This window comes from Odontesthes bonariensis, chromosome 21 (genome assembly GCF_027942865.1).
Source record: "Odontesthes bonariensis isolate fOdoBon6 chromosome 21, fOdoBon6.hap1, whole genome shotgun sequence".
NCBI classification, from domain to species: Eukaryota; Metazoa; Chordata; class Actinopteri; order Atheriniformes; family Atherinopsidae; genus Odontesthes; species Odontesthes bonariensis.
In genome coordinates, this window is record NC_134526.1 from 1152045 (window position 1) to 1177696 (window position 25652).

The window sequence follows — 25652 nt, forward strand, 5'->3', positions numbered from 1 at the left end:
AGCCTTCGGCCTTCGGCCATCTGCCAGCCAAGTCAAGGGCAAAGCAAACACAGTGCTGGCCCACAGGAGGTCACTTTCATATCACTGCGTTACTGTCACGTTTCTCTGCTGATCTCCATTGTTCTCCAGCTGTTCTTCATGGTCTGTTTCCTACAGCGCAGTTCTTCTTCTGCAGTCGGTTTCTGGCATTTCTGTGGCCGTTTAACTCCGACTCATCTCTACTTGAAGTGAAACATGTTTGTTTTAGATTCGATTGTGGTCTGATTTTTTTATTCGAATAAACACACAATTGTGTCTGTTTTTCACTTAAATTTTCAATAACATTTTTAAAATCACATCCAGCTTTTAAACTTTTTTTAAACGCAAACATAAAAGGTCCACATAGATAGAATAGTGCATTTAGAGAAAAATCTCTCAGGTTTAACAGCAAACAGGATAAATTGCATGTTCCTAAAATGTCTAAACGTTTGTCTTTGGATGATGTCTGTTCCTCTTTTCTCTGAAACTGTCTTCAGTAGGAAAGAAACAAATCCTCAAGTGACTCGAGGAGCAAAATCAGAGAAAATTAGCAAAAATGCCCAAAGTTTGGGAGCATTTGAAAGAAAAGAAAATTCTGAACAGTGTGTCCATTGTAAAAGCCAGTTAGCTTAGCACGATAGCACAACATCAATGCTACAGCATCTCAGCAGAAAGCAGCCGGTTCGTATATCGAGTCCAATGAGCAGAACAAACACAAGAGAACATTTCACTTCACAGCATTTTAATGGAAATCAGTCGGCTTCTTAGCTAAGAAGGAAGCTAGTAGAGAACAGAAGGAAGCTAGCAGGGAACAGAAGGACGCTAGCAGAGAACAGAAAGAAGCTAGAAGAGAACAAAAGGAAGCTAGCAGAGAACAGAAGGAAGCTAGCAGAGAACAGAAGGATGCTAGTAGAGAACAGAAGGAAGCTAACAGAGAACAGAAGGAAGCTAGCAGAGAACAGAAGGAAGCTAGCAGAGAAGAGAAGGAAGCTAGCAGAGAACAGAAGGAAGCTAGAAGAGAACAGAAAGAAGCTAGCAGAGAACAGAAGGAAGCTAACGGAGAACAGAAGGGAGCTAGCGGAGAACAGAAGGAAGCTAGCAGAGAACAGAAGGAAGCTAACAGAGAACAGAAGGAAGCTAGCAGAGAACAGAAGGAAGCTAGCAGAGAACAGAAGGAAGCTAACGGAGAACAGAAGGGAGCTAGCGGAGAACAGAAGGAAGCTAGCAGAGAACAGAAGGAAGCTAACAGAGAACAGAAGGAAGCTAGCAGAGAACAGAAGGAAGCTAGCAGAGAACAGAAGGAAGCTAGCAGAGAACAGAAGGAAGCTAGCAGAGAACAGAAGGAAGCTAGCAGAGAACAGAAGGAAGCTAGCAGAGAACAGAAGGAAGCTAGCAGAGAACAGAAGGAAGCTAACAGAGAACAGAAGGAAGCTAGCAGAGAACAGAAGGAAGCTAGCAGAGAACAGAAGGAAGCTAACGGAGAACAGAAGGAAGCTAGCGGAGAACAGAAGGAAGCTAGCGGAGAACAGAAGGAAGCTAGCAGAGAACAGAAGGAAGCTAGCAGAGAACAGAAGGAAGCTAGCAGAGAACAGAAGGAAGCTAGCAGAGAACAGAAGGAAGCTAGCAGAGAACAGAAGGAAGCTAGCAGAGAACAGAAGGAAGCTAGCAGAGAACAGAAGGAAGCTAGCAGAGAACAGAAGGAAGCTGAGGCAACTTGTGTTTATCGTGTTGGACAAATAGTGGCTAATTTCTATTGAAATGTCACCAGAACTACCCGTTAGCACAAGCGCACCATCATCGACTACTCGATTAGCTAAATAATCGTTCACTGAAGCCCGAGTAATCAGTTTCTATAGAAGGTCCTCATAGTGATAGCAGAGGAGACGCACACACTCCTCTGTCCATCCTGAGAGTGTGAGCTGATTGGTCAGTCGGGTAGTCATGTGACTAATGGCAGAATCTCCATTTAATGGCCTTGCCGTTGTGCCTGGCCTCCTTCATGTGTGTGTGGTCATGAATTATAGATGCACCCCTCCCCCCGACAGCTCAGCCAGCAGAACAGCAGCAGATAAATCTCCTCCTCCTCCTCCTCCTTCTCCTTCTCCTTCTCCTCCTCCTCCTCCTCCTCCTCCTCCTCCTCCTCCTCCTCCTCCTCCTCCTCCTCCTCCTCCTTCTCCTTCTCCTCCTCCTCCTCCTCCTCCTCCTTCTCCTTCTCCTCCTCTTCCTCTCCTCCTCCTCCTCCTCCTCCTCCTCCTCCTCCTCCTCTTCCTCCTCCTCCTCCTCCTCCTCCTCCTCCTCCTCCTCCTCCTCCTCTTCCTCCTCCTCCTCCTCCTCCTCCTCCTCTTCCTCCTTCTCCTTCTCCTCCTCCTCCTCCTCCTTCTCCTCCTCCTCCTCTTCCTCTTCCTCTTCCTCTCCTCTTCCTCTTCCTCTTCCTCTTCCTCCTCTTCCTCCTCCTCCTCCTCCTCCTCTTCTTCCTCCTCCTCCTCTTCCTCTCCTCCTCTTCCTCTCCTCCTCCTCCTCCTCCTCCGCTCAGCCAATCAGAGAGCCGCTCGTTATCAATAATCATTGTCTGCTGCTCTGTGTGGTAACAGGCGAGACAGTGATGTCACGCTGATGTCACGCTGATGTCACAGGATGAGAAACACTTTGTCTCAGCTCAGGATTGGACAGAATGAGAGTGTTTTAACTTCAGTCTGTTTTTAATAAAAGCTCCCAGGAACAGAAAGAAGGGATTTTTACATCAACATGAACTAAATTATTTCATTTGATCCTGAAGAGCAGCAGAACATCAGTTGTTTTATTGAGTCACTTTTGCTTTGTTATATAAGCCTTTGAATGCAGTCAGCTTTTTAACCAAAGAAGAACTCAACCAAGGTGAGAGTCAAACTATCAAACAAAGTATGTCTCCCGTATGTTTCAGTAAAATCAGGCTTGTTTACTCTAATTAATCTCATGATTTCCCTGATTAATCACGATTAATCGCATTGGTACGCAGAATCCAAAAATGAATCCAAAAGTAGTGTATAGCCTTTAGCATTTAGCTTTATTTTAAATGTGCTGCCATATGAATGAAAGTGCCATAACATTTGTTGTGCAAACACACTTTTAACATCAGCATCTTTCTGTAGTTTTTATGTAGAAGCCTCGCTCCACTGTCTGTTTCCTTGAATGACTTGCTGCTATCAGTTGTGTGTTTTGCCTTTAAGTGATATTTTAGACTGGAACTACTACGCTGAGAAGACAATTCAACTTGGCAGAGTTTACAGATGACTTTGGTTCTGTCGACTCCGCCGTCTGGAAGAACTTTAACATGAAAATGGCCGAGTAAAAGTTCCGTACCCTTCTCCATGTTTGGTGGATCCAAAGATTACTTTCTTTTCCTGTTCCACAGCAGACAGCAGCAGACTTTTACAGAATAAAAGCCTGTGAGCAGCAGACTTTTACAAAATAAAAGCCTGTGAGCAACAGACTTTTACAAAATAAAAGCCTGAGAGCGACAGACTTTTACAAAATAAAAGCCTGAGAGCGACAGACTTTTACAAAATAAAAGCCTGTGAGCAACAGACTTTTACAAAATAAAAGCCTGTGAGCAACAGACTTTTACTAAATAAAACTTGCGTTAATGCGCGATAAAATATTTATCGGGGTTAAATAATTAACATGTAACGCGATAATAACGAGTTAACTCGCCCAGCTCCAGTTATTTTCCAGGTAAAATCAAAGTTTAAAAAACCTACAGAAGGTTTCAGGCATTTCTCAGCCTGGTTTGTTTGGCAGAGAAAAGCTCCTAAGAAGAGATGACAGTTAAATAAATAAAACAAAACTCTGAATATTCATGCAGCTTTACTTTGGTAGAAGTGCTGCTGAGCTTTCCAATGACACACCGTGTGTGGATCAGACCATTCAATTACTCACTGAGGGGTGTCTAAGCATTCATGGTGGAGATCCGTGTCGGGATCCTGTCATTTCTCTGCTTCTATTGTCCAACCACAGCATCTGATTCACCGATAAGGATTTACCAAAGATACCGACTCGGCTGCATTCCACCGACAGATGTGAGCCAGATGTGGATCAAAGGGAAGAAGGAAGTCAAACAGGAACCATCTGAGGGATTTTTACTGGGATATGAAGGACTAAACATACTGGGATTCTCTTCTGTTGGATATATTGTTTGAAGAAAGATAACTTGGGATAGACTTATTAATATCCTGGTTAGACAATTGTTAAAAACTGTTTGACATTCATTCTAAAATCCCAGAAGGGAAATTATATCATGGTTTATAAATTATTATCAAAGATAAGTTATTGTTAAAGATAATTATCAGAATAAAAGTCCAGAACAAGCTGAAGGTGTAGCAGAGAGGAAGGTGTCTCCATCAGTGGGTCGGGCTGTTGTTTCTGTTGCTTAGCAACAGCTCAGCTGATGATGTCACACACAGCATCAGCAGGTGAACTCAGGTGAACTCTCTCCATTTCATCCACCAGTGATCTCACATTTCCCCTGATCATCGAGGAAAGACATGGCTCAAACTTCCTCCTCGTTGCTCTCCTTTTTGTTCCTGCTCTGCATCCTAGACGTCTCCTCTTCACTTCATCTGGACTTCAGGTTCATATTCCAGGAATTTCTTTGGCTTTTGGAAAGCTCAGCCAGTCTCTGCCAGATGCAAACACGTCATGGTTGACTTAATAACAGACTGAAATCGCTTCTTCAACCGAACCAGAAGAGAAAAAAGGGTTTTAAAAATCTGTGTTTTTGACAGAAAATATCAAAGATGAAAAAAACAAAGACACAACATGTACAGAGCAGGCTCAGCAGGAGTCAGCAGGAGTCAGCAGGAGTCAGCAGGCTCAGCAGGCTCAGCAGGCTCAGCAGGCACAGCAGGAGTCAGCAGGAGTCAGCAGGCTCAGCAGGACTCAGCAGGCTCAGCAGGCTCAGCAGACTCAGCAGGCTCAGCAGGAGTCAGCAGGCTCAGCAGGAGTCAGCAGGCTCAGCAGGAGTCAGCAGGCTCAGCAGGAGTCAGCAGGCTCAGCAGGAGTCAGCAGGAGTCAGCAGGCTCAGCAGGAGTCAGCAGGCTCAGCAGGCTCAGCAGGAGTCAGCAGGAGTCAGCAGGAGTCAGCAGGCTCAGCAGGAGTCAGCAGGCTCAGCAGGAGTCAGCAGGCTCAGCAGGAGTCAGCAGGCTCAGCAGGCTCAGCAGGAGTCAGCAGGAGTCAGCAGGCTCAGCAGGCTCAGCAGGAGTCAGCAGGAGTCAGCAGGCTCAGCAGGCTCAGCAGGCTCAGCAGGAGTCAGCAGGAGTCAGCAGGCTCAGCAGGCTCAGCAGGAGTCAGCAGGCTCAGCAGGAGTCAGCAGGCTCAGCAGGAGTCAGCAGGAGTCAGCAGGCTCAGCAGGAGTCAGCAGGCTCAGCAGGCTCAGCAGGAGTCAGCAGGCTCAGCAGGCCCAGCAGGAGTCAGCAGGCTCAGCAGGCTCAGCAGGCTCAGCAGACTCAGCAGGCTCAGCAGGTTCAGCAGGCTCAGCAGGCTCAGCAGGCCCAGCAGGAGTCAGCAGGCTCAGCAGGACTCAGCAGGCTCAGCAGGAGTCAGCAGGCTCAGCAGGACTCAGCAGGCTCAGCAGGAGTCAGCAGGCTCAGCAGGCTCAGCAGGAGTCAGCAGGAGTCAGCAGGCTCAGCAGGCTCAGCAGGAGTCAGCAGGAGTCAGCAGGCTCAGCAGGACTCAGCAGGCTCAGCAGGCTCAGCAGGCTCAGCAGGAGTCAGCAGGAGTCAGCAGGCTCAGCAGGACTCAGCAGGCTCAGCAGGCTCAGCAGGACTCAGCAGGCTCAGCAGGCTCAGCAGGAGTCAGCAGGCTCAGCAGGACTCAGCAGGCTCAGCAGGCTCAGCAGACTCAGCAGGCTCAGCAGGTTCAGCAGGCTCAGCAGGCTCAGCAGGCCCAGCAGGAGTCAGCAGGCTCAGCAGGAGTCAGCAGGCTCAGCAGGCTCAGCAGACTCAGCAGGAGTCAGCAGGAGTCAGCAGGCTCAGCAGGCCCAGCAGGAGTCAGCAGGCTCAGCAGGAGTCAGCAGGCTCAGCAGGACTCAGCAGGCTCAGCAGGCTCAGCAGACTCAGCAGGAGTCAGCAGGAGTCAGCAGGCTCAGCAGGCTCAGCAGGACTCAGCAGGCTCAGCAGGCCCAGCAGGAGTCAGCAGGCCCAGCAGGAGTCAGCAGGCCCAGCAGGAGTCAGCAGGCTCAGCAGGCCCAGCAGGAGTCAGCAGGCTCAGCAGGCTCAGCAGGAGTCAGCAGGCTCAGCAGGACTCAGCAGGCTCAGCAGGACTCAGCAGGCTCAGCAGGACTCAGCAGGCTCAGCAGGCCCAGCAGGAGTCAGCAGGCTCAGCAGGAGTCAGCAGGCTCAGCAGGCTCAGCAGGAGTCAGCAGGCCCAGCAGGAGTCAGCAGGCTCAGCAGGCCCAGCAGGAGTCAGCAGGCTCAGCAGGAGTCAGCAGGCTCAGCAGGCTCAGCAGGCTCAGCAGGAGTCAGCAGGCTCAGCAGGACTCAGCAGGCTCAGCAGGCTCAGCAGGCTGCAATTCTTGAACAGAAACAGTCCTACCTGGCAGACCATGTGTGTTAAGCCGGAGTTATAGTTGACGCGTCTGTCACGGCGGTGGCGGCCCGTGACGTCAAAATGGCGTTTCAGGCCTGGTAACTTGTAACTTGGCTGCGCCAAAAACAACAGACCGGATGGACCGCTGTGAGACCGGCTCAGTGAGGAGGTGCGTTTGTACAGGCAGCTGTACGACACTGCAGTGAAACAGCACAGGGAGCACGTAAACTCCCAAAACTGCTGCACAGAGATGGGCAGAACTTTGGGGAAAGAGGGAGAGTTCTGTAAGAATGTGTGGAAGAAGCTACGGGACAGATGCCTGAAGGCAAAGAAGAGGGCAGAGACTCTGTTGATGCCGGGGGCTTCAAACCTTCACCTCTATTAACTGAATTAAAAAATTAAAATGATCTGAATACTGCAGCAGTATCATTAATTACAGTGTTCCTGCTCTTCATTGTTTTCTTCTCCACTTTCGTGGTTGTAGTTAGCGGTAACCTTCACGTAGCAGCGCCACCTCTGTGACGGAGAAAACTGCAACTACTGGCGCCGCCGTATATAGCCGGCACAAAATCGTGATGTCATCAACACCGCTCGCGCTAGCAGACGCGGCAACCATGCTAGAGGCTTAAGCCTTGGTGGTTCTGAGTCCCTTTCTGCTCCGCTGTCATATGGGGTTCCACAGGGTTCAATTTTAGGGCCCCTGGGTTCCATCCCGAGAAAGCAGGGCATCTCTTTCCATTTTTATGCTGATGACAGCCAAATCTATGTGCCACTAAGGAAGAAGGATGCTTTCTCTCTGAAACCACTTCTGTTATGTCATAGATAGATAGATAGATAGATAGATAGATAGATAGATAGATAGATAGATGTGATTGAACTGCTCCTCTGACCTCACGCTGCTCCTCTGATGTCACCGCAGAGAGGAGGATTCTGGGTCGTATTTGTTCTGCAGAAACTCTCATCTGTGTCACACCAGAGAAAAACTAGATTTAGGTCACCGTCACTGAACATTCGTAGTAAACGGCGGCGGCTCCCTGGGGAACAGTGGAATCGGGACATTTTAGGAAGACGGGAAATTGATCCTGAAGGACATTCGACTCCTGCAGAACTTCCTGCTTCATTCACAGAAAACCAAACATCATTAACATTTCATGTTGAACACATTCTGCCTTCAATTATTCACATTTACACGCCGGCTGCGTCTTAATAAAAATCCGTAGATGATGACAATGATGATGATGATTGTGTGGATGACCCACATCCTTCATCCTCCCAAAGAGTCGGAAAACAGAGCAGAAAGCAGGTGACCCGGTCTGTGAGGTGTGATGCGTGAGCAGGTGGGCGAATCAAATGTCAGCATCATCAGCGTGAAACGAACTCCTTTAAAGGTCGAACTTCATGCTTTTCCCTGTTTTCTGATTTATCTACAGCGGTGAAATGATTTGTTATCAGCCTGAATGTCACCTGAAGCTAAAAAACAGAGTAAACACATGTTTGAGTTAGGGCTGGGCGAGTTAACTCGTTATTATCGAGTTAATTCGTTATTATCGAGTTAACTCGTTTTTATTTAATGCCGATAAATATGTTATCGTGCATTAATGCAGTTTTTTTTTGTTATTATTTTTTGGGGGGGGGCTTTTGTGCCTTTAATGGAAAGTTCAGAGAGACAGGAAGCAGGGGGCAGAGAGAGGGGGAACAACATGCAGCACAGGGCCGTCCGATGCGGGACTCGAACCGGGGCAGCTGCAGCGAGGACTATAGCCTCTGTACATGGGGCGGCTGCTCAGCCCACTACGCCACGGACCCCCCCTGTTTTATTATTTATTTTCTTATTGTAAAAGTTTCTTGCTCACAGGCTTTTATTTTGTAAAAGTCTGTTGCTCACAGGCTTTTATTTTGTAAAAGTCTGTTGCTCACAGGCTTTTATTTTGTAAAAGTCTGTTCCTCACAGGCTTTTATTTTGTAAAAGTCTGTCACTCACAGGTTTTTATTTTGTAAAAGTCTGTCGCTCACAGGCTTTTATTTTGTAAAAGTATGTAGCTCACAGGCTTTTATTTTGTAAATGTCTGTTGCTCACAGGCTTTTATTTTGTAAAAGTCTGTCGCTCACAGGCTTTTATTTTGTAAAAGTATGTAGCTCACAGGCTTTTATTTTGTAAATGTCTGTTGCTCACAGGCTTTTATTTTGTAAAAGTCTGTTGCTCACAGGCTTTTATTCTGTAAAAGTCTGTTGCTCACAGGCTTTTATTTTGTAAAAGTCTGTTGCTCACAGGCTTTTATTTTGTAAAAGTCTGTTGCTCACAGGCTTTTATTCTGTAAAAGTCTGTTGCTCACAGGCTTTTATTTTATTTTTATTTTTTAAACTTTGATTTTACCTGGAAAATAACTGGAGCTGGGCGAGTTAACTTGTTATTATCGCGTTACATGTTAATTATTTAACCACGATAAATATTTTATCGCGCATTAACGCAAGTTTTATTTTGTAAAAGTCTGTTGCTCACAGGCTTTTATTTTGTAAAAGTCTGTTGCTCACAGGCTTTTATTTTGTAAAAGTCTGTTACTCACAGGCTTTTATTTTGTAAAAGTCGTAAAAGTCTGTTGCTCACAGGCTTTTATTTTGTAAAAGTCTGTTGCTCACAGGCTTTTATTTTGTAAAAGTCGTAAAAGTCTGTTGCTCACAGGCTTTTATTTTGTAAAAGTCGTAAAAGTCTGTTGCTCACAGGCTTTTATTTTGTAAAAGTCTGTTGCTCACAGGCTTTTATTTTGTAAAAGTCTGCTGCTGTCTGCTGTGGAACAGGAAAAGAAAGTAATCGGCGGATCCACCAAACATGGAGAAGGGTACGGAACTTTTACTCGGCCATTTTCATGTTAAAGTTCTTCCAGACGGCGGAGTCGACAGAACCAAAGTCATCTGTAAACACAGCCAAGTTGAATTGTCTTCTCAGCGTAGTAGTTCCAGTCTAAAATATCACTTAAAGGCAAAACACACAACTGATAGCAGCAAGTCATTCAAGGAAACAGACAGTGGAGCGAGGCTTCTACATAAAAACTACAGAAAGATGCTGATGTTAAAAGTGTGTTTGCACAACAAATGTTATGGCACTTTCATTCATATGGCAGCACATTTAAAATAAAGCTAAATGCTAAAAGCTATACGCTACTTTTGGATTCATTTTTGGATTCTGCGTACCAATGCGATTAATCGCGATTAATCAGGGAAATCATGTGATTAATTAGAATAAGCCCAGCCCTGGTTTTAGTGTTTTAATGTAGAAGGAGCTCATTTATCCAATAGTCACAAACTTTACTTAATTTCACTTGTTTTCTACGAGTTTGTATTCGCACATTAAGGAATTTCAGGAGGGAGACTGAGGCTGAAAGTGGAGGTTGTTCCAACACTAAAAGGACACGAGTCTGAACCTCGAGCTGTGAGGGAAACCGTTTCTGTTGTGTTGGAATCAGACGTACGAACAGATTTTAGGACAAACATCATGGTTACACAGTGAAAAGGCATCTGTTGCTTCTCCAAACGCTCAGAAACAGGTTCTGAACAGATTTACCAAACAGCTGGAAGCTGCTTTCTGAAGGTTTGCTGTGCTGCTCACTGCGAGGTTTTAAATCGGATTCTGGATCTAAGCTTTAAAATGCGTCACATTCATGTGTTGTTGCTGATCTCATAAAACAACTACCAACTCAAACAAATGAGCTCCTTGGAGTCAGTTTTTGTCTCTATGTGACTTTATTTTTCATTAAGTCACATTTTAGGATCCTCTGCATCTGTTTTATACTTTTCTATTTTACCTTTCCAGATTTTTTCATTTTGTAGAAGTTTTATATCTATTTATAGTTATTTTTCAACCTTTTTTTGGTCTTTTCATCTTGTCAAAAGTTTGCACATTTTGTTGGTTTTGTGTGTCTCCTCGATTGTTTGATGCGTTTTAGTTCTTTTATGTTTACTTTTGGTCATTTTGCATCTCTTTGAAGTTATTTTATGTCTCATAGCGGCTGCTATTTTTTTCCAGTTTTGGTCTTTTTTGCTTTGTTTGTTTGTTTGAGTCATTTTGCAGTTGTTTGGTGTCTCTTGGTCATTGTTTGGTGTCTCTAGGTAGTTGTTTTGTGTCTCTTGGTAGTTGTTTGGTGTCTCTAGGTAGTTGTTTGGTGTCTCTAGGTAGTTGTTTTGTGTCTCTTGGTAGTTGTTTTGTGTCTCTTGGTAGTTGTTTGGTGTCTCTTGGTAGTTGTTTGGTGTCTCTTGGTAGTTGTTTGGTGTCTCTTGGTAGTTGTTTTGTGTCTCTAGGTAGTTCTTTTGTGTCTCTTGGTAGTTGTTTTGTGTCTCTTGGTAGTTGTTTGGCGTCTCTTGGCAGTTGTTTTGTGTCTCTAGGTAGTTGTTTGGTGTCTCTAGGTAGTTGTTCTGTGTCTCTAGGTAGTTATTTTGTGTCTCTTGGTAGTTGTTTGGTGTCTCTTGGTATTTGTTTGGTGTCTCTTGGTAGTTGTTTGGTGTCTCTTGGTAGTTGTTTGGTGTCTCTTGGTATTTGTTTGGTGTCTCTTGGTAGTTGTTTGGTGTCTCTTGGTAGTTGTTTTGTGTCTCTTGGCAGTTGTTTTGTTTCTCTTGGTAGTTGTTTTGTTTCTCTTGGTAGTTGTTTTGTGTCTCTTGGCAGTTGTTTTGTGTCTCTTGGTAGTTGTTTTGTTTCTCTTGGTAGTTGTTTTGTTTCTCTTGGTAGTTGTTTTGTGTCTCTTGGTAGTTGTTTGGTGTCTCTAGGTAGTTCTTTTGTGTCTCTTGGTAGTTGTTTTGTGTCTCTTGGTAGTTCTTTTGTGTCTCTTGGTAGTTGTTTTGTGTCTCTTGGCAGTTGTTTTGTTTCTCTTGGAAGTTGTTTTGTTTCTCTTGGTAGTTGTTTTGTTTCTCTTGGTAGTTGTTTTGTGTCTCTTGGCAGTTGTTTTGTTTCTCTTGGAAGTTGTTTTGTGTCTCTAGGTAGTTCTTTTGTGTCTCTTGGTAGTTGTTTTGTGTCTCTTGGTATTTGTTTTGTGTCTCTTGGTAGTTGTTTTGTGTCTCTAGGTAGTTGTTTTGTGTCTCTTGGTAGTTGTTTTGTGTCTCTAGGTAGTTCTTTTGTGTCTCTTGGTAGTTGTTTTGTGTCTCTTGGTATTTGTTTGGTGTCTCTTGGTAGTTGTTTGGTGTCTCTTGGTAGTTGTTTTGTGTCTCTTGGCAGTTGTTTTGTTTCTCTTGGCAGTTGTTTGGTGTCTCTTGGCAGTTGTTTTTTGTCTCTTGGTAGTTGTTTTGTGTCTCTGGTAGTTGTTTTGTGTCTCTTGGTAGTTGTTTGGTGTCTCTTGGCAGTTGTTTTTTGTCTCTTGGTAGTTGTTTTGTGTCTCTTGGTAGTTGTTTGGTGTCTTTTGGTAGTTGTTTGGTGTCTCTTGGTAGTTGTTTTGTGTCTCTTGGTAGTTGATTTGTGTCTATTGGCAGTTGTTTTGTGTCTCTTGGTAGTTGTTTGGTGTCTCTTGGCAGTTGTTTTTTGTCTCTTGGTAGTTGTTTTGTGTCTCTTGGTAGTTGTTTGGTGTCTCTTGGTAGTTGTTTGGTGTCTCTTGGCAGTTGTTTTGTGTCTCTTGGCAGTTGTTTTTTGTCTCTTGCCAGTTGTTTGGTGTCTCTTAGCAATTGTTTTGTGTCTCTAGGTAGTTGTTTGGTGTCTCTTGGTAGTTGTTTGGTGTCTCTTGGCAGTTGTTTGGTGTCTCTTGGCAGTTGTTTTTTGTCTCTTGGTAGTTGTTTTGTGTCTCTTGGTAGTTGTTTGGTGTCTCTTGGTAGTTGTTTGGTGTCTCTTGGCAGTTGTTTTTTGTCTCTTGGTAGTTGTTTTGTGTCTCTTGGTAGTTGTTTGGTGTCTCTTGGTAGTTGTTTGGTGTCTCTTGGTAGTTGTTTTGTGTCTCTTGGCAGTTGTTTTTTGTCTCTTGCCAGTTGTTTGGCGTCTCTTGGTAGTTGTTTTGTGTCTCTTCTCTATCTATGGAGCCCACACTGTTTTCTGGACACCATCTAGACAACCAGCGGTTGAAGGAGGACATGCGGATAAACATGTCTTCAACTCAGGTCGGCAGTCCATCAGAGACAAACCCAACAGGTTCTGGCCTGAGCTCATTTAGACACATAGGTTGTTATTATGATGGTTGAATAGCACAAATAAAAACCTTTTGGCCACATGGCTACAGGTCTGCGTGAGTCAGCCAATAACAGCTTCAACACATGATTTATCCTCCTAGCTCATTTAAACACCTTTAAATGAGCTTCTCAGCAGCTTCTTAAAGTCCAGAAAATCAGCATTCAGGAAGGTTTTTATTTGGCTTCTTCACCTTTTAAATGTCTCAGTTTTCTGTTTTTTTCACCAAAGTGGCAAAAGATTTAATTAGATGTTCACGCGGATAAAATCAACCTGTGACGTGATTACAGCCCTTTTCTGTGTGGATTTACAACAGTTCTGATGAATCGATCCCCAGAGAAGAAGCGCTGACTCTGTGGTTCTGCTGTGAGCTGCCAATACGGGATCAGTGCTGTATGGATCCTGCATCAGGTGCTGCTTCATGAGCCTAACAAACGTTTAGAAGCCAGTCAGATGTGTGACATTATTCAGCTGGTCGCAGGCTGACGTGTTCCCTCTGAAATAGATCAGTTTATTGATCCTCTGGCTGGTTGAGATGAAGAATTGTTGGTCATAAAATTAAATTAGTGCAGAAAAAGCTCCCAGAAACAACCGTCCTGCCTCTTTAAATTCTCAGTTTTTACTTATCAGGACACGATGAAACTCAGTAAATCCAAACTAAGTGAACCCCTGATCCAGCAGCTTCAGCAGCAGAGAGAAACTAAGTGAACCCCTGATCCAGCAGCTTCAGCAGCAGAGAGAAACTAAGTGAACCCCTGATCCAGCAGCTGGTAGCAGCAGTGAGAAACTAAGTGAACCCCTGATCCAGCAGCTTCAGCAGCAGAGAGAAACTAAGTGAACCCCTGATCCAGCAGCTTCAGCAGCAGTGAGAAACTAAGTGAACCCCTGACCTTAACCTTTAACATGCTAACTGAGGCCTGCAGAGTCTGAGATGTAGCTCTTGTTTTTTTTTCTCAGTTTCTGTTCCATAAATAGATCGATGACGTTATTTTGTCCTGATACATAAAACTATAGAAGTAAAACATTTTTTTTTCTATTGTTTTTTTCCATTTTTTGTGATATTTTATGTTTATTAGGTCGTTTTTCTCACGGCTTTTGCTTTTTTGTGCTTAATTTCCTCTTTTTGTTTGTCTTTTTGGGTCTATAAGTGTTCTTTGTGTCTCTGTGTGATTCAAGTAAATCCGTAAAATTCACCAGTTTGTTTGGGGAACCGAGGTGACAAAGAATTTAACCTGATGTAAAAGCAGCTTAATGTTCAGGATGTAGGAGGAAATCAGACGTCCTCCTAAAAAAATTAAAACTGCTGAGTCAGGTTAAAGCAAGCGTGAGGTCATCATATCATGAATCCTTTGTGAAAGCAGGTAGAACGTAAGCCAATCAGATCAGAGACAGACCTGAAACAGGGAGTGACATCACACATCCAGCCAGCCGCCACCCGACCGAAAGAGGATTATCCATCGATTCTGTTGCATCCTGGGAAAACTGCTCGAGTACCCAGAGTGCCTCAGTGCTTCTGAGGATGCTGAGCTCACATGTGCTCCATTAAAACAGCAACAACAGGCTCCACCTTCCTCCTCCTCCTCCTCCTTCCTGCCTCAGTCCATTACCAGCTCCTTAAGAGCCCCTTCTTCTTCTCTTCTTCTTCTCCTTCTTCTTCTCTTCTTCTTTTCTCTTACGTCTCTATGTTCATCTTCAAACAAGTCTGTTTATTTATAGACACAAAAGTACAGAAAGAGACTGTGGCTGTGTTTGAAACCACATACTTCCATACTGCATACTACATACTGCATACTACATACTACATACTACATACTGCATACTACATACTACATACTACATACTGCATACTACATACTACATACTGCATACTGCATACTACATACTACATACTACATACTGCATACTACATACTGATCGATCAGACAGTATGCAGAGCGTTTACCCACAATGCATTTGGCTCCTGCCCGAGCTGAAATCAGCCGGCCTGAAGCTGATTTCCCTTAAGCTCTAAACTCTGTAAACTTTAGCAACATTTGAAACATTTTCAGGAGAGAAAGTAGTCGTTTAGATCCCCAACGTGTTGAAAACCTGACAAAATACCGGCTGTTTACCATTTTGTTCCCACGAATTCGGCGCTACTAAAGCTAGCCGCAGTGAGCTAACGCACTTCCCGTTATTTTCACAAAATAAAATACCGGTTGCCTTTTATCATAGGGAAAGCCATTACCATACAATTGGTGCTTTTGTTTTGAAAACAGGAAGTGAACCTACCCTCGTTGTAGCGAGCTTGAAACTGCCGTTTTGACAGGAAATGACGATCGGCGACGTCACGTTACGTTGCATCTTGGGTAGTTTGAGTATGAGTTGTAACCTCATGATGCATACCCAACATTTCAGAGAATCTAGTATGTGTCCGGGAACTTCTCGCTTACTCAAACTCGCATACTAACTCAGAAAGTTAGTAGCTCCACAGTCTGTAGCTAACTCTGCTGGAACATTAGCCTCAGATAGAGTTCATCCACAGTCTTTAGCTAACTCTGCTGGAACAATCGCCTCAGATAGAGTTTATCCACAGTCTTTAGCTAACTCTGCTGGAACATTAGCCTCAGAGTTCATCCACAGTCTTTAGCTAACACTGCTGGAGCATTAGCCTCAGATAGAGTTCATCCACAGTCTTTAGCTAACTCTGCTGGAGCATTAGCCTTAGATAGAGTTCATCCACAGTCTGTAGCTAACTCTGCTGGAACATTAGCCTCAGATAGAGTTCATCCACAGTCTTTAGCTAACTCTGCTGGAACATTAGCCTTAGATAGAGTTCATCCACAGTCTTTAGCTAACTCTGCTGGAGCATTAGCCTCAGATAGAGTTTATCCACAGTCTGTAGCTAACTCTGCTGGAACATTAGCCTCAGATAGAGTTCATCAACAGTCTGTAGCTAACTCTGCTGGAACATTAGCCTCAGATAGAGTTTATCCACAGTCTTTAGCTAACTCTGCTGGAACATTAGCCTTAGATAGAGTTCATCCACAGTCTTTAGCTAACTCTGCTGGAGCATTAGCCTCAGATAGAGTTCATCCACAGTCTGTAGCTAACTCTGCTGGAACATTAGCCTCAGATAGAGTTCATCAACAGTCTGTAGCTAACTCTGCGGGAACATTAGCCTCAGATAGAGTTCATCAACAGTCTGTAGCTAACTCTGCTGGAACATTAGCCTCAGATAGAGTTTATCCACAGTCTTTAGCTAACTCTGCTGGAACATTAGCCTTAGATAGAGTTCATCCACAGTCTTTAGCTAACTCTGCTGGAGCATTAGCCTCAGATAGAGTTCATCCACAGTCTGTAGCTAACTCTGCTGGAACATTAGCCTCAGATAGAGTTCATCAACAGTCTGTAGCTAACTCTGCTGGAACATTAGCCTCAGATAGAGTTCATCCACAGTCTTTAGCTAACTCTGCTGGAACATTAGCCTCAGATAGAGTTTATCCACAGTCTTTAGCTAACTCTGCTGGAACATTAGCCTCAGATAGAGTTCATCAACAGTCTTTAGCTAACTCTGCTGGAACATTAGCCTCAGATAGAGTTTATCCACAGTCTTTAGCTAACTCTGCTGGAACATTAGCCTCAGATAGAGTTTATCCACTGGGCTCTGATATCCTCTGAGGCTGCTGCTGGATGGAAGATGCATCCATTTCCACCAGAAGCTGGCTTCATCTGTCCAGCAAGGTGGATGTGAGTGGGCGGGCTTAGCGGAGGAGGCGGGGCTTAACTCAACAGCTCTGCTGAGGAGGAAACAGTAATTAAAGCTTTTGGCTTTTTAAAATCAGAAGTCAGAGCACAGATGGACTCTGGGTAGAGCCGGAGATCCCAAAGGATTGTGGGTAAATCGGCTGCTGGCGTGGTTTGCTGCTCGCACACGGATACAGATCAGCGTCCTGATATCAAGTCTGCATGAAAGGATGCAGTAATATCCATCCTGTAACTCCCCTCCCCCATCCTGTAACATCCTGTAACTCCCCTCCCCCATCCTGTAACTCCCCATCCTGTAACTCCCCTCCCCCATCCTGTAACTCCCCATCCTGTAACTCCCCTCCCCCATCCTGTAACTCCCCATCCTGTAACTCCCCTCCCCCATCCTGTAACTCCCATCCTGTAACTCCCCTCCCCCATCCTGTAACTCCCCTCCCCCATCCTGTAACTCCCCATCCTGTAACTCCCCTCCCCCATCCTGTAACTCCCCTCCCCCATCCTGTAACTCCCCTCCCCCATCCTGTAACTCCCATCCTGTAACTACCCTCCCCCATCCTGTAACTCCCATCCTGTAACTCCCCTCCCCCATCCTGTAACATCCTGTAACTCCCCATCCTGTAACTCCCCTCCCCCATCCTGTAACATCCTGTAACTCCCTAGCCTAGCAAGCCAGACCCGTACAGCAAAAAGCTGTACAGGGGTCTAGTGACGCTGGATAGCAGTGTGGGCGGGATAAACGGCTGTCTGTCAAGTTCAACGCCACGCAATAGGATGGCGCAACAACCAATCAGAACGATGAAGAAGTTTTATGTAGTCAACGCGACGTGGTTTGTAGTCTATGGCCTGAAAAGCTGATTTCTCTTAAGCTCTAAACTCTGTAAACTTTAGCAACATTTGAAACATTTTCAGGCGAGAAAGTAGTCGTTTAGATCCCCAACGTGTTGAAAACCTGACAAAATACCGGCTGTTTACCATTTTGTTCCCACGAATTCAGCGCTGCTAAAGCTAGCCGCAGTGAGCAACGCACTTCCGGTTTTGACTGCTCTCGTCCCGTTAACGGAATTTGACCGTTCAAATGCCTTACCGGAGAGTTTTGTCAGCTCTGAGACGAAGATCGGCCCGCCGTCTCCGGTACATCATGCTCGCAATCGACTGGGGAAAGCCTGTTCGCCGGGCGCAGCCACTGTTTACCTCTCTCTGGAACTACACACTGAAACATCGCACCTCTGTCGTCACTAGGTAGCCCCGCCTCCGACCCCGCTCCTCACGATTTGATTGGCTCGATCAAGTTTTGATTTGGAACGTTGCAAAACGACCGCAAGTGACTAGACTAGCCCCGGAGCAAATTCCATTTGCGGCCGCTAGGGGCGTCTAGATTTCTAGGCTAGTAACTCCCCATCCTGTAACTCCCCTCCCCCATCCTGTAACATCCTGTAACTCCCCTCCCCCATCCTGTAACATCCTGTAACTCCCCTCCCCCATCCTATAACATCCTGTAACTCCCCTCCCCCATCCTATAACATCCTGTAACTCCCCTCCCCCATCCTATAACATCCTGTAACTCCCCTCCCCCATCCTGTAACTGTAACATCCTGTAACTCCCCTCCCCCATCCTGTAACATCCTGTAACTCCCCTCCCCCATCCTGTAACATCCTGTAACTCCCCTCCCCCATCCTGTAACATCCTGTAACTCCCCTCCCCCATCCTATAACATCCTGTAACTCCCCTCCCCCATCCTATAACATCCTGTAACTCCCCTCCCCCATCCTGTAACTGTAACATCCTGTAACTCCCCTCCCCCATCCTGTAACATCCTGTAACTCCCCATCCTGTAACTCCCCATCCTGTAACTCCCCTCCCCCATCCTGTAACTCCCCATCCTGTAACTCCCCATCCTGTAACTCCCCTCCCCCATCCTGTAACATCCTGTAACATCCTGTAACTCCCCTCCCCCATCCTGTAACTCCCCATCCTGTAACTCCCCTCCCCCACCCTGTAACTCCCCATCCTGTAACTCCCCTCCCCCACCCTGTAACTCCCCTCCCCCATCCTGTAACTCCCCATCCTGTAACTCCCCTCCCCCATCCTGTAACTCCCCATCCTGTAACTCCCCTCCCCCATCCTGTAACATCCTGTAACTCCCCATCCTGTAACTCCCCTCCCCCATCCTGTAACATCCTGTAACTCCCCTCCCCCATCCTGTAACTCCCCATCCTGTAACTCCCCATCCTGTAACTCCCCATCCTGTAACTCCCCTCCCCCATCCTGTAACTCCCCTCCCCCATCCTGTAACTCCCCATCCTGTAACTCCCCTCCCCCATCCTGTAACTCCCCATCCTGTAACTCCCCTCCCCCATCCTGTAACATCCTGTAACTCCCCTCCCCCATCCTGTAACTCCCCATCCTGTAACTCCCCTCCCCCACCCTGTAACTCCCCATCCTGTAACTCCCCTCCCCCACCCTGTAACTCCCCTCCCCCATCCTGTAACTCCCCATCCTGTAACTCCCCACCCTGTAACTCCCCTCCCCCATCCTGTAACTCCCCATCCTGTAACTCCCCATCCTGTAACTCCCCTCCCCCATCCTGTAACATCCTGTAACTCCCCTCCCCCATCCTGTAACATCCTGTAACTCCCCTCCCCCATCCTGTAACATCCTGTAACTCCCCTCCCCCATCCTGTAACTCCCCATCCTGTAACTCCCCTCCCCCACCCTGTAACTCCCCTCCCCCATCCTGTAACTCCCCATCCTGTAACTCCCCTCCCCCACCCTGTAACTCCCCTCCCCCATCCTGTAACTCCCCATCCTGTAACTCCCCTCCCCCACCCTGTAACTCCCCTCCCCCATCCTGTAACTCCCCATCCTGTAACTCCCCTCCCCCACCCTGTAACTCCCCTCCCCCATCCTGTAACTCCCCATCCTGTAACTCCCCTCCCCCATCCTGTAACTCCCCATCCTGTAACTCCCCTCCCCCACCCTGTAACTCCCCATCCTGTAACTCCCCTCCCCCACCCTGTAACTCCCCTCCCCCACCCTGTAACTCCCCTCCCCCACCCTGTAACTCCCCATCCTGTAACTCCCCTCCCCCATCCTGTAACTCCCCATCCTGTAACTCCCCTCCCCCACCCTGTAACTCCCCATCCTGTAACTCCCCTCCCCCATCCTGTAACTCCCCATCCTGTAACTCCCCTCCCCCACCCTGTAACTCCCCATCCTGTAACTCCCCTCCCCCACCCTGTAACTCCCCATCCTGTAACTCCCCTCCCCCATCCTGTAACTCCCCATCCTGTAACTCCCCTCCCCCACCCTGTAACTCCCCATCCTGTAACTCCCCTCCCCCACCCTGTAACTCCCCTCCCCCATCCTGTAACTCCCCTCCCCCACCCTGTAACTCCCCATCCTGTAACTCCCCTCCCCCATCCTGTAACTCCCCATCCTGTAACTCCCCTCCCCCATCCTGTAACTCCCCATCCTGTAACTCCCCTCCCCCATCCTGTAACTCCCCATCCTGTAACTCCCCTCCCCCATCCTGTAACTCCCCATCCTGTAACTCCCCATCCTGTAACTCCCCATCCTGTAACTCCCCTCCCCCACCCTGTAACTCCCCATCCTGTAACTCCCCTCCCCCATCCTGTAACTCCCCATCCTGTAACTCCCCTCCCCCATCCTGTAACTCCCCATCCTGTAACTCCCCATCCTGTAACTCCCCATCCTGTAACTCCCCTCCCCCACCCTGTAACTCCCCATCCTGTAACTCCCCATCCTGTAACTCCCCATCCTGTAACTCCCCATCCTGTAACTCCCCTCCCCCATCCTGTAACTCCCCTCCCCCATCCTGTAACTCCCCATCCTGTAACTCCCCATCCTGTAACTCCCCTCCCCCATCCTGTAACTCCCCATCCTGTAACTCCCCTCCCCCATCCTGTAACTCCCCATCCTGTAACTCCCCTCCCCCATCCTGTAACTCCCCTCCCCCACCCTGTAACTCCCCACCCTGTAACTCCCCTCCCCCACCCTGTAACTCCCCATCCTGTAACTCCCCTCCCCCATCCTGTAACTCCCCTCCCCCATCCTGTAACTCCCCTCCCCCATCCTGTAACTCCCCTCCCCCATCCTGTAACTCCCCATCCTGTAACTCCCCTCCCCCACCCTGTAACTCCCCATCCTGTAACTCCCCTCCCCCATCCTGTAACTCCCCTCCCCCATCCTGTAACTCCCCTCCCCCATCCTGTAACTCCCCTCCCCCATCCTGTAACTCCCCTCCCCCATCCTGTAACTCCCCATCCTGTAACTCCCCATCCTGTAACTCCCCTCCCCCATCCTGTAACTCCCCATCCTGTAACTCCCCTCCCCCATCCTGTAACTCCCCATCCTGTAACTCCCCTCCCCCACCCAGCAGCCTGAGTCTTGGCCTCTGCTGTTATGTAAGCATGTTCAGATATTAGTCGGGTCCCTCCTCCCACTCTCTGCTGTTTGACTTTTAAACGTTTCAAACTGAAAGTTGCTGCAGCTCGTCTGACTTTGGGTTTCTCTTTGGGTTCGTCCTAAACGCTGGAAGCTGGAAGGGTACGGAGCCATTTCAGGGTCGTAATGTTTGTTCATTTGAAAAAAAAAAAAAGATTTTCAAGGTGAAATATGAAAATCAAAAACTTTGCTCAGAAAAAGTTATTTCAATTTGAATTTGAGTCTTTAAAGGGATAGTTCGCCTCTTCTGACATGAAGCTGTGTAACATCCCATATCAGCAGCATCATTTCTGAACATCTTCTTACCCCCTGCTGCGTCCTGTGAGCAGAGTTCCAGCCTCGTTTTGGTGTTGATGAAGGTAGTCCGGCTAGTTGGCTGGGGTTTAAAAAATAAAGCGTTTTGCTTCTCAGAACAATATGCGTTCAACAGAGTAATACATTTGCATCACAAAATGGTTCTCCAGGAAAAAGTCAGAGCTCACAATCTCTTGGCCCTATTTTCTCTCCCTTCGTATCACTGCCTGCTGCCGCCTGCCGACAGCCGCGCCTGTTACGGCCGAATTTTATTCTTTTATGTTATTGTTGAGTAAAGTTTAACTGGATTAAAATTCCTTGTTTGTTTACTCAAACCTGGCCAATAAAGCCGATTCTGATTCTGGCCCCGGTTCCAGTCCCGCATCTGACGGCCCTGTGCTGCATGTCGTTCCCCCTCTCTCTACACCCTGCTTCCTGTCTCTCTGAACCTTCCTATTCATTAAAGGCACAAAAGTCCCCCCCCCCCCCCATATTTAGTTTTTTAAAGAAAAAAAAAGAAAAAGAAGGAAAACACGCGTTAAGGCGCGATAAAATATTTATCGGCGTTAAATAATCGATGCGTTAACGCGATAATAACGAGTTAACTCGCGCAGCCCTACTGGAAACCGAATCAAAACAAATCTTAAAATGGAAAAAAATTTAAAAACTGAAAACATTTCTTGAAAATATATTTTTTATACAGTTTAAATGTATGTTTGTTCAATTTCACATGGCCTCCTGTGATGGTGTTTCCTGACCTGGCTGCTCTGTATTCAGCCACACGTTTCTAAGTTTATTTTATTTTATTTTATTTATTTATGTATATAAATAATATATATATATATATATATATATATATATGTAAGTTTGTGTGTATGTGCTAGGGCAGGGTGGGGTGGGGGTGCTTTTAAACATGTATTACACTTTGTGCTACATTTTTAATGTATGAAAAGTGCTTTATAAATAAAGTTTGATTTGATTTGATATATTTGTTTTAGAATGAGAAACATTATGGTCCTGACGGGCTTTTTGGGTGGTTAAATTTTTTGTTTCTCGTTGGTTAATCAGTCACTTTAAGCTCCCGGCCCCTGGAGGCCCCTGGAGGCCCCTGGAGGCCCCTGGGGGGCCCTGGGGGCCCCTGGAGGCCCCTGGAGGCCCCTGGGGGCCCCTGGAGGCCCCTGGGGGGCCCTGTTATTAATCCCTGTGTGGTCACGCCTGAGTCATGTCTGAGTCTGTGGTGCTTCCATGTCGGTGCTGGATGTGTCTACTTCCTGGAGGAGCAGAGTAGAATTAAATTATTAAGTGAAAAACTGCTGCGAGCAGAAAGACTCTGATTGGCTAAAGGCAGAGCGGATGCTGATTGGCTGCTGAGGCTGTCACATGACGAAGATGGACAGTTTGTTTGTAAACACAAGTTTTTAGTATAAAGTCTGAATTAAATGAGGAAATCTTATGTGACTTCGATAAATAAATAAATAACAAATAATAAATAAATAAATAAATAAATAAATAAAGTTTGTTTCGTTCTGATTTAATTGAATTTAATCTAATTTATTTTAGTTTATGATTCATTTTGTTTCAGTTTTTTTTACATTTCTGAGTCGTTTTAATTTTTTAAAGTAACGTGACGTTTTTGGTTACCATGGCGACAGCTCGGGCTCTGTCTATCTCCTGGTGCGTGTCACAGTCCGGCTCTGAAGGTTGTTCGGTCCTCTGCTGTCACATCCAGAGGAAAAACAAAAAGAAACTCCTGCAGGGACCGCGTCCGAGTCAGACACGAACAGGCGGCTTGTGTCTCCGTGCTGGTCGACAGGCGGCGGCGCCCTGAAACCCTGAAACCCTGAAACCCTGAAACCCTGAAACCCTGAAACCAAAGTGGAAATAATCTCAGCCGAACCTTCCTTATTCTGCTCCCTCCCGTCCTGATTTCTGTTATTTCTCCCCCCGTGAAGTGAAGAAGTGGACTGACCCACTTTCAGACGTGTGCTGCATTTTGGCCGCGAGCGATCGGGAAAACAACCATCTGCATGATGGACGACTCGCTGCCTCTTTCACTGCACTTCAGAGGCAATTATGTCTCTTTTTTTAGAGCGTTGCTGAAAGATTTCACACCCAAAGCAGCACAAAAAACCCCTGAAAGACAGGGGCGTGGCTACGGGGGGGCTGGGGGGGGCACTGCCCCCCTGAGAAATGCCCCGTCCATCCAAAGAAAACCGACCAGAAAAAAGGCCACGATTTATTATCTCTGTTTGTGTCTCGTATTGATAGAATAAATGCAGGTGGTGATTTAAAAAAGCATATCTGCAAAGTTTATAGCTTTATTTTATTTTTTTGTTTAGTCATTCTGGCGAATGAGAAGGAAATCACATAAAAATCTTGACATGAATGAATTTGTTTCAGAGTGTAACCGCAGACTTGTGCTGTAGATAATGGTCCAGGTCAAAGGTCAGCTATGCATGGTGCGTCCCAACATTTTTAATGTCAACATTAAACTTCCATTCAGCACAGCCAGGCTTTTCTAAAACAGCTAGTTTTGTTGGAAGGTGGGGGCTGTGTTTCTGTTGTAGCTCTCATATGTTGTACACCAGGGATGTCAAAGTCAAACACACCGAGGGCCGGGCTGGTTCAATGTTTATTAAAACATATTGAAATGATTGCACATAGCCTATTGAACCAAGACCTAACACACTGTATATTATTTAATGATTAAATGAACAAAGCAATATTTTGTTATGGCTCTGTCAGTAACTTCAAATGAAAACATTTTCAACAAACAGACAGAAACGAACTTCTTTCAAAGAAAAATCGCATGTCCTGCACATTAAATGAATACGTTTAGCTGTTTTTGAGGAGGGGGGCAGCTGAGAGTCAGGGTTCGACCTGGGTTAGGGTTAGGGTAACCCAATTAGGCCCAGTTAGGCCCAGTTAGGCCCAGTTAGGCCCAGTTAGACCCAGTTAGGCCCAGTTAGGCCCAGTCAGACCCAGTTAGGCCCAGTTAGGCCCAGTCAGACCCAGTTAGACCCAGTTCGGCCCAGTCAGATCCAGTTAGGCCCAGTTAGGCCCAGTTAGAACCAGTTAGGCCCAGTTAGGCCCAGTTAGGCCCAGTTAGAACCAGTTCGGCCCAGTTTCGGCCCAGTTTCGGCCCAGTTCAACCCAGTTATACCCAGTTAGGCCCAGTTAGGCCCAGTTAGACCCAGTTAGGCCCAGTTAGGCCCAGTCAGACCCAGTTAGGCCCAGTTAGACCCAGTTCGGCCCAGTCAGACCCAGTTAGGCCCAGTTAGGCCCAGTTAGGCCCAGTTAGAACCAGTTCGGCCCAGTTTCGGCCCAGTTTCGGCCCAGTTCGACCCAGTTATACCCAGTTATACCCAGTTATACCCAGTTATACCCAGTTATTCCCAGTTCGGCCCAGTTTTGGCCCAGTTTGGCCCAGTTCGGCCCAGTTATTCCCAGTTCGGCCCAGTTTCGGCCCAGTTAGGCCAAGTTCGGCCCAGTTATTCCCAGTTCGACCCAGTTTCGGCCCAGTTAGGCCCAGTTCGGCCCAGTTATTCCCAGTTCGGCCCAGTTTCGGCCCAGTTCGGCCCAGTTCGGCCCAGTTATTCCCAGTTCGGCCCAGTTCAGCCCAGTTTCGGCCCAGTTAGGCCCAGTTCGGCCCAGTTATTCCCAGTTCGACCCAGTTTCAGCCCAGTTAGGCCCAGTTCGGCCCAGTTATTCCCAGTTCGGCCCAGTTCAGCCCAGTTTCGGCCCAGTTAGGCCCAGTTCGGCCCAGTTATTCCCAGTTCGGCCCAGTTCAGCCCAGTTTCGGCCCAGTTAGGCCCAGTTCGGCCCAGTTATTCCCAGTTCGGCCCAGTTCAGCCCAGTTAGGCCCAGTTTCGGCCCAGTTCGGCCCAGTTCAGCCCAGTTTCGGCCCAGTTCGGCCCAGTTAGACTCCTGTCAGTCAGATTTAAACTTCGTGGATCTTGTGCTTTGTCCCCAGTTGGATATTTGAACAGAATCAGAACTCAAAGGTCCGTCCTGCTGTTGTCTGAATGATGATCCACCACAGAAGCTGGCATCTTTTTTCCCATCATGCCCTGCTTCCCCGCCGAGGTGCTGAAACCTTTACGAGCCTCCCGGCAGATAATGGCGCCCTGACAGGTGTGACGCACACACAAAGAGTTGTGTGTTTTTCCCGAGGACGGCGGTCCGACGGCAGCAGCTGATTGGTGGACAGAAGCAGCTCGAGCTTATCAGCTGAGAGCAGACGTTTCCCATGATGCTCGGCGCCCGTCTGTACACGTGTTGACGCGCAGTTCTGAGCAGAAGTATGTGGACGGTTAAAGAAACAAACTGCAGTGAAGACAGAAAAATATCGAAATGTAGATAAACACAGAGGATTGTGGGTAATGTAGTGTTTTTGGGTGTTTCAGCCGTGGGAGTCGACTCTGCTGCAGTTTAATT

The 25652-nt window shown here is 46.8% G+C and overlaps 1 protein-coding gene across 1 annotated transcript in view; it reads left to right on the forward strand.

Annotated features, from left to right (window-relative positions):
* Positions 1-25652, forward strand: part of stx1b (syntaxin 1B) — a 91290-nt gene that overhangs the window by 19761 nt on the left and 45877 nt on the right. The window lies entirely within an intron of this gene.